Consider the following 10980-nt stretch of genomic DNA (forward strand, 5'->3'; position numbering starts at 1 on the left):
ATCTTCATTTTCTGAATGTTGAGCTTTAAGCCAACTTTTTCACTCTCCTCTTTCACTTTCATCAAGAGGCTCTTTAGTTCTTATATGAGGTTATTGATATTTCTCCCAGCAATTTTGATTCCAGCTTGTGCTTCATCCAGCCCAGCATTTCTCATAATGTACTCTGCATATAAGTTAAATAAGCAGGGTGACAATATACAGCCTTGACGTACTCCTTTTCCTATTTGGAACCAGTCTGTTCCATGTCCAGTTCTAACTGTTGTTTCCTGACCTGCATATAGGTTTCTCAAGAGGGAGATCAGGTGGTCTGGTATTCCAATCTCTTTCAAAATTTTTCACAATTTATTGTGATCTATACAGTCAAAGGCTTTGGCATAGTCAATAAAGCAGAAATAGATGTTTTTCTGGAACTCTATCACTTTTTCGATGATTCTGGATGTTGGCAATTTAATCTATGTTTCCTCTGCCTTTTCTAAATCCAGCTTGAACATCTGGAAGTTCATGGTTCACATATTGCTGAAGCCTGGCTTGGAAAATTTTGAGCATTACTTTGCTAGCATGTGAGATGAGTGCAATTGTGCAGTAGTTTGAGCATTCTTTGGCATTACCTTCCTTTGGGATTGGAATGAAAACTGACCTTTTCCAGTCCTGTGGCCACTGCTGAGTTTTCCAAATTTGCTGACATATTGAGTGCAGCACTTGCACAGCATCGTCTTTTATGATTTGAAACAGCTCCACTGGAATTCCATCACCTCCACTAGCTTAGTTTGTAGTGATGCTTTCTAAGGCCCACTTGACTTCTCATTCCAGGATGTCTGGCTCTAGGTGAGTGATCACACCATTGTGATTATTTGGGTCATGAAGATCTTTTTTGTACAGTTCTTTGGTGTATTCTTGCCAGCTTTTCTTAATATCTTCTGCTTCTGTTAGGTCCATATCATTTCTGTCCTTTATTGAGCCCATCTTTGCATAAAATGTTCTCTTGGTATCTCTAATTTTCTTTAAGAGATCTCTAGTCTTTCACATTCTATTATTTGCCTCTATTTCTTTGCACTGATCACTGAGGAAAGCTTTTTAATCTCTCTTCGATATTCTTTGGAATTCTGTATTCAAATGGGTATATTTTTCCTTTTCTCCTTTGCTTTTCGCTTCTCTTCTTTTCACAGCTATTTGTAAGGCCTCCTGAGACAGGCATTTTACTTTTTTGCATTTCTTTTCCATGGGGATGGTCTTGATCCCTGTCTCCTGTACAATGTCATGAACCTTCATCCATAGTTCTTTGTGCACTCTGTCTATCAGATCTAGTCCCTTAAATCTATTTCTCACTTACACTGTATAATCATAGGGGATTTGATTTAGGTCATACCTGAATGGCCTAGTGGTTTTTCCTACTTTCTTCAATTTAAGTCTGAATTTGGCAATAAGGAGTTCATGATCTGAGCCACAGTCAGCTCCTGGTCTCATTTTTGTTGACTGTATAGAGCTTCTCCATCTTTGGCTGCAAAGAATATAATCAATCTGGTTTTGGTGTTGACCATCTGGTGATGTCCATGTGTAGAGTCTTCTCTTGTGTTGTTGGAAGAGGGTGTTTGCTATGACCAGTGTTTTCTCTTGGCAAACTCTATTAGCCTTTTCCCTGCTTCATTCTGTACTCCAAGGCCAAATTTGCCCATTACTCCAGAGGTTTCTTGACTTCCTACTTTTGCATTCCAGTCCCCTATAATGAAAAGAACATCTTTTTTGGGTGTTAGTTCTAAAAGGACTTGTAAGTCTTCATAGAACTGTTCAGTTTCAGCTTCTTCAGCATTACTGGTTGAGGCATAGACTTGGATTACTGTGATACTGAATGGTTTGCCTTGGAAATGAACAGAGATCATTCTGTCATTTTTGAGAGTGCATTCAAGTACTGCATTTCGGACTCTTTTGTTGACTATGATGTCTACTTCATTTCTTCTAAGGGATTCCTGCCCACGGTGGTAGATATAATGGTCATCTGAGTTAAATTCACCCGTTCCAGTCCATTTTATTTCACTGATTCCTAGAATGTCAACGTTCACTTTTGCCATCTCCTGTTTTACCACTTTCAGTTTGCCTTGAACATGGATCTAACATTCCAGGTTCCTATGCAATATTGGTCTTTACAGCATCGGACCTTGCTTCCATCACTAATCCTATTCACAACTGGGTATCGTTTTTGCTTTGGCTCTATCCCTTCATTCTTTCTGAAGTTATTTCTCCACTGATCTCTAGTAGCATATTGGGCACCTACTGACCTGGGGAGTTCCTCTTTCAGTATCCTATCTTTTTGCCTTTTCATACTGTTCATGGAGTTCTTAAGGCAAGAATACTGAAGCGGTTTGCCATTTCCTTCTCCAGTGGAGCACATTTTGTCAGAACTCTCCACCATACCTGTCTGTCTTGGGTGGCCCTACATGGCATGGCTTAGTTTCATTGAGTTAGACAAGGCTATGGTCCGTGTGATCAGATTGGCTAGTTTTCTGTGATTGTGGTTTCAGAGTGTCTGCCCTCTGATGCCCTCTCTCAGTGCCTACTGTCTTACTGGGGTTTCTCTTGCCTTGGACGTGGGGTATCTCTTCACAGCTGCTCCAGCAAAGTGCAGCCACTGTTCCTTACCTTGGACTTGGGGCATTTCCTCATGGCCTTCGCTCCTGACCTTGGACGTGGGGTATCTCCTCTTGGCCGCTCACTGCTCCAGTGCCATGCAGCTGCTGCTTATCACTCCAAATTTCAATAAACTTTAACTTTTTGGATATATTTGTATGTATTTTGAGGTTGTTGTTTAGTTGCTAAGTTTTATCCATTTGTTTTGTGACCCCATGGATTGTAGCTCACCAGGTTCCTCTGACCATGAATTTCCCAGTCAAGAATACTGCAGTGGGCTGCCGTTTCCTTCTCTAGTGAATCTTCCTGACCCAGGGATTGAACCCATGTCTCCTGCATTGGTAGGCAAATTCTCTACCACTGAACCACCATGGAAGCCCATATCTTGTGGTAGTAGATGATAAAATAGACTAATATTTACATATATTTTATGCATTCATGACATACTTAACATTTTCTAATTTTGGGGGGTATTTTTAGGCTACCCAGTTTGAGTTTTTTCAAATTGTTGCAAATGTCCAAAAAGTTTTCCAGGATATTTACTGAAAAAGATTCACCTATAGGTGGACCTGTGTTGTTCAAGAGTCAACTATATCTATATTTCACCCCCAGTTTTTTCAAAGGAATTTCACTAGGTATACATTTTTAGTTTGTCCTAGAATTTTGAGTATATTATTTTGCTGTCTTCTGGCTTCCACTGTTGTGATGGATATTGAAGGATCTGCCATCAATTTGATATTGGGTTCTTTGTATTGTCTCTCTTGACTTGTTGCTGTTGTTGTTCAGTTGCTCAGTAATGTCTCTGCTTTTTAATATGCTGTCTAGGTTGGTCATAACTTTCCTTCCAAGGAGTAAGCGTCTTTTAATTTCATGGCTGCAATCACCATCTGCAGTGATTTTGGAGCCCAAGAAAATAGTCTGTCACTGATTCCCCATCTATTTGCAGTGAAGTGATGGGAACTTCCTATCCTGAAATTTCCTTTTAATTTATAGAAATGTGGATTTAAACATGTTTTTCTTCTGGGCAGTTACTGATAATTTTGAACTTGATTTACAATCTTCAATTCTGGAAGAGTCTTAGTCATTCCCTTTGTATATTTTATCCCCTTCATTCTTTCTTTCTTTCCTGCTAGACATCTACTAGAGTATGTTAGAATTTTTACTTTATCCCTCATGATTTTTAACTTTATTTTTTGGGAGTTTTTGTCTGTTTATGCTGCATTCTGAATGTCTTTGTATTGTAGTTTACAGATTGTCTCAGCTGTGCCAGATTTATCATTGATTTCATGCAGGCATGTTTTTTAAATTAATTAATTTATTTTAATTGGAGGCTAATTGCTTTACAATATTGTGGTGGTTTTTGCCATACATTGACATGAATCAGCCATGGATGTACATGTGTCCCCCATCCCGAACCCCCTCCCACCTCCTTCCTCATCCCATCCCCCTGGGTTGTCCTGGTGCACCAGCTTTAAGTGCCCTGTTTCCTGCATTGAACTTGGACTGGTAATCTATTTCACATATGGTAATATACATGTTTCAATGCTAATCTCTTAAATCATCCCACCCTCACCTTCTCCCACAGAGTCCAAAAGTCTGTTTTTTATAACTGTGTCTCTTTTGCTGTCTTGCATATAGAGCTGTCATTACCATCTTTCTGGCTTACTTCACTCTGTATAACATGCTCCAGTTTCATCCACCTCATTAGAATTGATTCAAATGCGTTCTTTTTAATAGCTGAGTAATATTCCATTGTGTATATGTACCACAGCTTTCTTACCCATTCGTCTGCTGATGGACATCTAGGTTGCTCCCATGTCCTGGCTATTGTAAACAGTGCTGCAATGAACACTGTGGTACATGTGTCTCTTTCAATTCTGGTTTCCTCGGTGTGTATACCCAGCAGTGCGATTGCTGGGTCATATGGCTGTTCTGTTTTCAGTTTTTTAAGGAATCTTCACACTGTTCTCCGTAGTGGCTATATTAGTTTGCCTTCCCACCAACAGTGTAAGAGGGTTCCCTTTACTTCACACCCTCTCCATAATTTATTGTTTGTAGACTTTTTGATAACAGCCATTCTGACTGGCGTGAGATGATACCTCATTGTGGTTTTGATTTGCATTTCTCTGATAATGAATGATGTTGAGCATCTTTTCATGTGTTTGTTAGTCATCTGTATGTCTTTGGAGAAATGACCATTTCTTTGGCCCTTTTTCGATTGGGTCATTTATTTTTCTGGTATTGAGCTGCATGAGTTATTTGTATATTTTTGAGATTAATTCTTTGTCAGTTGCTTTGTTTGCTATTATTTTCTCCCACTCTGAAGGCAGTCTTTCCACCTTGCTTATAGTTTCCTTCATTGTGCAAAAATGTATAAGTTTAATTAGGTCCCTTTTGTTTATTTTGCTTTTATTTCCATTACTCTGGGAGGTGGGTCATAGAGGATCCTGCTGTGGTTTGTCAGGGAGTGTTTTGCCTATGTTTTCCTCTAGGAGTTTTATAGTTTCTGGTCTTACCTTTAGATCTTCAATCCATTTTGAGTTTATTTTTGTGTATGGTGTTAGCATTCTAGTTTCATTTTTTATAGGTGGTTGACCAGCACCACGTGTTAAAGGAATTGTCTTTTCTCCATTGTATATTCTTGCCTCCTTTGTCAAAGATAAGGTGTCCATAGGTGCATGGATTTATCTCTTTCTATTTTGTTATATTGATCTATATTTCTGTCTTTGTGCCATTACCATACTGTCTTGATGACTGTAGCTTTGTCATATAGTCTGATGTCAGGCAGGTTGATTCCTCCAGTTCCATTCTTCTTCCTCAAGATTGCTTTGGCTATTCTAGTTTTTTTGTATTTCCATAAAAATTGTGAAATTATTTGCTGTAGTTCTGTGAAAAATAACATTGGTAGCTTGATAGGGATTTCACTGAATCTGTAGATTGCTTTGGGTAGTATATTCATTTTCACTCTATTGATTCTTCCAGTCCATGAACATGGTATATTTCTCCATCTATTTGTGTCCTCTTTGATTTCTTTCATCAGTGTTTTATACTTTTCTATATATAGGTCCTTTGTTTCTTTAGGTAGATTTATTCCTATTTTATTCTTTTTGTCACAATACTGAATGGGATTGTTTCCTTAATTTCTCTCTGTTTTCTCATTGTTAGTGTGTAGGAATGCAAGGGATTTCTGTGTATTAATTTTATATCCTGCAACTTTACTATATTCATTGATTGGCTCTAGTAATTTTCTGGTGGTATCTTTAGGTTTTTCTACATAGAGGATCATGTCATCTGCAAACATTTAGAGTTTTGCTTCTTCTTTTCCAATCTGGATTCCTTTTATTTCTTTTTCTTCTCTGATTGCTGTGGCTAAAACTTCTAAAACTATGTGAATAGTAGTGGTGAGAGTGGGCACCCTTTTCTTGTTCCTGACTTTAGGGGAAATGCTTTCAATTTTTCACCATTGAGTATGTTTGCTGTGGGTTTATCATATATGGCTTTTATTATGTTGAGGTACGTTCCTTCTATGCCTGCTTTCTGGAGGATTTTTTATCATAAATGGGTGCTGAATTTTGTCAGAGGCTTTCTCTGCATCTGTTGAGATAATCATATGGTTTTTATCTTTCAGTTTGTTAATGTGGTGTATCACATTGACTGATTTGCAAATATTGAATAATCCTTGCATCCCTGGCATAAAGCCCACTTGGTTATGATGTGTCATCGTTTTAATATGTTGCTGGATTCTGTTTTCTAGAATTCTGTTGAGGATTTTTGCATCTATGTTCATCAGTGATATTGGCCTGTAGTTTTCTTTTTTTGGTCATGCGGGTATTTGAAAATTTCAAATATTATATTTTCCTAAAGTTTTTTTTCCAAATTTCTTCATTTATTTTCAATGATTTCTTCACATATTTGAAGTATTCTTTCTAATATCTTTAAACATATTAAATATACTTATTTTATGACCTGAGTTTTATCATTTCAGTGGATAAATCTTTATATATCTGATTTCTTTTGGTTCTTATTTGTATGTATGTGTTTTATAGTATTATTCTATGTACTTTCTGAGCTTATATTTCTCATAAAGTTATTTGATGGGATTTTTATAGTATGATACAAATTTGTGTATATGATATATTTTTATTTTTGATGGATGTTTGATGATACTACTTCCCTCATATCTCAGTTGATAAAGAATCTGCCTACAATGCAGGAGACCCCAGTTTGATTCCTGGGTCAGGAAGATCCACTGGAGAAGGGAAAGGTTACCCACTCCAGTATTCTTGGGCTTCCCTTGTGGCTCAGCTGGTAAAGAATCCACCTGCATTGTGGGAGACCTGGTTTCAATCCCTGGGTTGGGAAGATCCTCTGGAGAAGGGAAAGGCTACCCACTCTAGTATTCTGGCCTGAAGAATGCCATGGACTGTCTAGTCCATGGGGTCGCAAAGAGTTAGACACGACTGAGCGACTTTCACTTCACTGATGTAGGATATTAAGTAATTAGGTTGGTGTTTTTCTGGATCACAAAGGTAGTGTTAGGACTCAGGATAGAACCACATATGGTGGCTGGTGATGGTTATGAAATATCAGAGGAGACCAATTTCAGATCAGAGGAGGCCAGGTTGAGAAATGTTAAGTTTCTCTTTTATCCCTTGCTGAAAGGAGCATTTATTTCTATTTTACTCTTGCATAAGCCTTTAGAGTCCACTTTATGCACAGATCCCCTATTAGACAGCTCTAGGTAGCTCCAGGCTTATTTTCTTTCCCACTTCAAATGAGGCTCAAGGTCACTGGGTTAATTTGATGACCTCAGGATGAAAATATTCCTCGAAGCTCTGTTCACCTTTCTAAATTCCAGTGTTCACTTTCTTTTTTTCCTGCTCTCAAGAGTCCTCATTTGCTTACCTTATCAGTGATGGATTTTAAAGATTTTTAAAATACATTATTCAATATTTTTGGTTATTGTCCGTTAGAGGCTGCTCCCAATATCTGTTCCACCATACTGTTGAAAATCAAGTCTGGTTAGTCCCATATTTGTTTAAAGATAAGGAAATTCAAGTTTATAAAAGTTACATGTCTGCCTAGGTCACGGGACTTGCAGGTGTCCAGGTGGAGGATAGTAGATGCCATGCCAATTGCTCTTGTGATTTCCTGGCCTTCTGAAGATTTCAATGGTCAGTTAGAAGGAATGCTCATAATAGACATTCAATTAGAGAGATAATTTTCTAAAGGATTTTGCAGAATTTTTCTTATTTGGAAAGATACTCACAAACTGATAGTTAAACAATCTTCTATTAAGGACACAGAGTGGGCATTAGTATCTTTTGATTTCGAGACCAACACAACAGGAATTCACAGGCAACTAAGGATGTGTATGTCTGTTAGTCGCTTAGTAATGTCTGACTCTGTGACCTCATGAACTACAGCATACCAGGGTCCTCTGTCCATGGAATTCTCCAGGCAAGAATACTGGAGTGGGTTGCCATTCCTTTCTACAGTGAGTCTTCCTGACTCAAGGGTCAAACTGGGGTCTCCTCAATTGCAGGCAGATTTTATACTGTCTGAGCTACCAGGGAAGCCCCACAACTAAGTATCAGTTCAGTTCAGTTGCTCAGTCGTGTCTGACTATTTGCGACCCCATGGACTGTAGCACACCAGGCTTCCCTGTCCATCACTAACTTCTGGAGCTTGCTCAAACTCAAGTCCATTGAATTGGTGATACCATCCAATAATCTCATCCTCTGTCGTCCCCTTCTCCTCCTGCCTTTAATCTCTCCTAGCATCAGGATCTTTTCCAGTGAGTCAGTTCTTCATGTCTATAATGCATGAATTTTTCCCATGTCAGTTTTGGAAACTTTTGAAAGTAGTTTTTAATTTCTAGTAATTTAGATAAAAATCTTTAAAATAGTGCACATTGATCATCATGTAATTTTGATAGTCTCACTTGGAAAACAAGAATCAAATTATACAGGTATATTTTCTAAACAGCAAACAACTTGGCAGTTTTTGAAAATAAAGCTTTGTGGAGCACTTCATACTGAAGAATGTATTAGATGACTCCTTTAGTAAGTTTCTAGATTGAAGGCAACTTTTCTTTCCTTAGATAATTCAATAAATACTAATCAGACTATATCAGGTAAGAAAAAAGAGACAGCCAGTTCCGTGTCCCTGATGTCTGGGTGCCAGTTGGTATAGTAGCTACTTTGGGTATAAACCTATAATATGAAGGCAGTTATAAGATAATTTGAGATGGAAACAGGTGAAGTTTAAATAATTTCAGCTGAGAAGAGATGAGCAAATGGCAGCTATTCCAAGCATCCCTGGCAGAGTTCCTGTGGTGTTTGGATGGGCATGACTCCTAATGTCATTTTATTACACTCACGTTAAACACTAGAATTTTAGATCAACAGTGTGCAAATTTGGCTTATCACCTGTGTTCAAAAAAGAGCTGACAGAATTCTAACAGGAGAACTTCAGTGTTTTTCAAGAGTACCAGGAGGAACATAACTCTAGGTCTCATAGAACAAAAACTGACTAGAAATGTGAAATTATTCACATTAGACACTAAGGAATTCCAAGAACACTCTTGAATCAGGACTCTTCACATGTGTGTGTATCTTTATGTGTTTATATATTTAAAAGTAAGTTTGCTTTCTATTTGGTGATTTTAGCCCATCCAGGACTTTGTGATTTTGTAGTAATTGTACTCAAAGCAAATGAATCACAGCGAAATTCTCAATGCTGATCCCACCCAGCTACTTCTGTAATCACTGGCCCTGCAGAGGATAGGAAACACATTGTACAGCCCGATTTGTCCTTGTCAGAAGCACAACAATGCTTAGGACTGAAACCCAAAGTTATACATGACTCTAAAAAGAGCTATTTGTCAAGTGGTTCATTGGCACAAATTGAAATGAAATGAGGTCCCGGGCTCTTGAGGTCACTTTTCAACAGGAAGAATTCATTATCTAACTATACACAGAGGAAAATGCCTCACAATTGTATTTGCTTGTAAAGGATGAGTGCCCACACATAAAGCCAAAGTGGCAGAGGTCACTTAAAAGAAATAAATGACATAAAAGCAAAGACTCCAGTGTCCCTTGGCTGATAGCCTCTGGCTTCTTCCTCCCAGTCAGGGCTGCTTTGGGGCTTACTGCTCAATGGACTGAAGGAAATACTTGGAAAGGTCTTTGTTGTTTATGCAAAAATCACTTGCACAGGTCCTGCTAATTTGTCTACTGGAAACACAGTGTAGTCTTATGAGTCTCTCCTTGGGTTGGGGGGAGTTTATTCCCCATCCTTCCCCACATTCCACATTTTTCTGAAGTGTACATTTTCTTTTAAGATATTCTATGGCTTTCTCTTCACTTTGTGGAGAAAGCGCAACCTTGAATGTTTTACAGCTCATTGGGTGATAACTGATAGGGTATTGTTTTCAGCTTAGAAAGTGGAGAGAAAGGAAATGTACACTGAACACATTAAATCTGAAGACAGAATTTTTCAACATATTTATAAATAACTTGGAACAGAGAATTGATTACTATGGTTTCTGTTGGGCAGAGTGGGGATGATAACAAAAATCAAAGACTTTTTCCCTCCAGTTCATCTTAGGATTAACTTTAATGAAATAAGTAGTGTTGCACATTCTATGGGTTTGGACAAAGGTTTAATAACATATATCCATCTTTATAATGTCTTTCAAAGTATATTCGCTGCTTATAAAAACTGTAGTCTTTTTTCATCTCCCCCAAATCTCCTGATCTTATCATTGTTTCCATAGTTTTGCTTTTTTTTTTTCAGAATGGCATATTCTTGTAATCTATTTTTCTTTCTCCGTTCAAAGCCTTTATAAGGTCTCTCATGGTCCACCCATGCACGGACCAGACAGGCTGTAGGTGGCAAGCTTCCCCACTAAATACTGTAGCTTTCCTTCCAATATTCAGCCCCATTCCATTGGTCCTGCCCAGAAGCCACATGGAAGTGCAGGGGATGTGTTGGGTGTTTGTTCATAGGAAGGCTGCAAGTTTTGTACCCCTTGTCACCATGAGCCCAGATTTATGTCAGGTGAAAGACATTTTAAGTGAAAAAGAAAAATGACATGGCTAAAGAAGATGGATTTAAATAGGGATGGGGCAAGGAAGTGGATGTAGAGATCAATTCCCTTAATCTCTTCCCATATTTCAACCCTCTCTAAACTCTGACAATAGGAAGGAAGGGCTGGAGAGGTCCACATGTCAAGTCCAGCATCCATTTTTCATTCCTGCCTGTTTCCCCCTGTCTGTTCACATCTCTTAGTATTTTTTTCCAAGTTATTTTCTAATAATGTGGCCTCTTATTCATTCTCTTTCTCAAATTTTT

At 38.2% G+C, this 10980-nt stretch overlaps 1 pseudogene; it reads right to left on the reverse strand.

The window, feature by feature from the left end:
* Nucleotides 1-10611: 10611 nt before the first annotated feature.
* LOC138441924 (small nucleolar RNA SNORA11) lies at nt 10612-10698 on the reverse strand (annotated as a pseudogene).
* Between the last annotated feature and the right edge of the window lie 282 nt (nt 10699-10980).

This window comes from Ovis canadensis, chromosome 5, assembly GCF_042477335.2.
Source record: "Ovis canadensis isolate MfBH-ARS-UI-01 breed Bighorn chromosome 5, ARS-UI_OviCan_v2, whole genome shotgun sequence".
Classification (NCBI taxonomy): domain Eukaryota; kingdom Metazoa; phylum Chordata; class Mammalia; order Artiodactyla; family Bovidae; genus Ovis; species Ovis canadensis.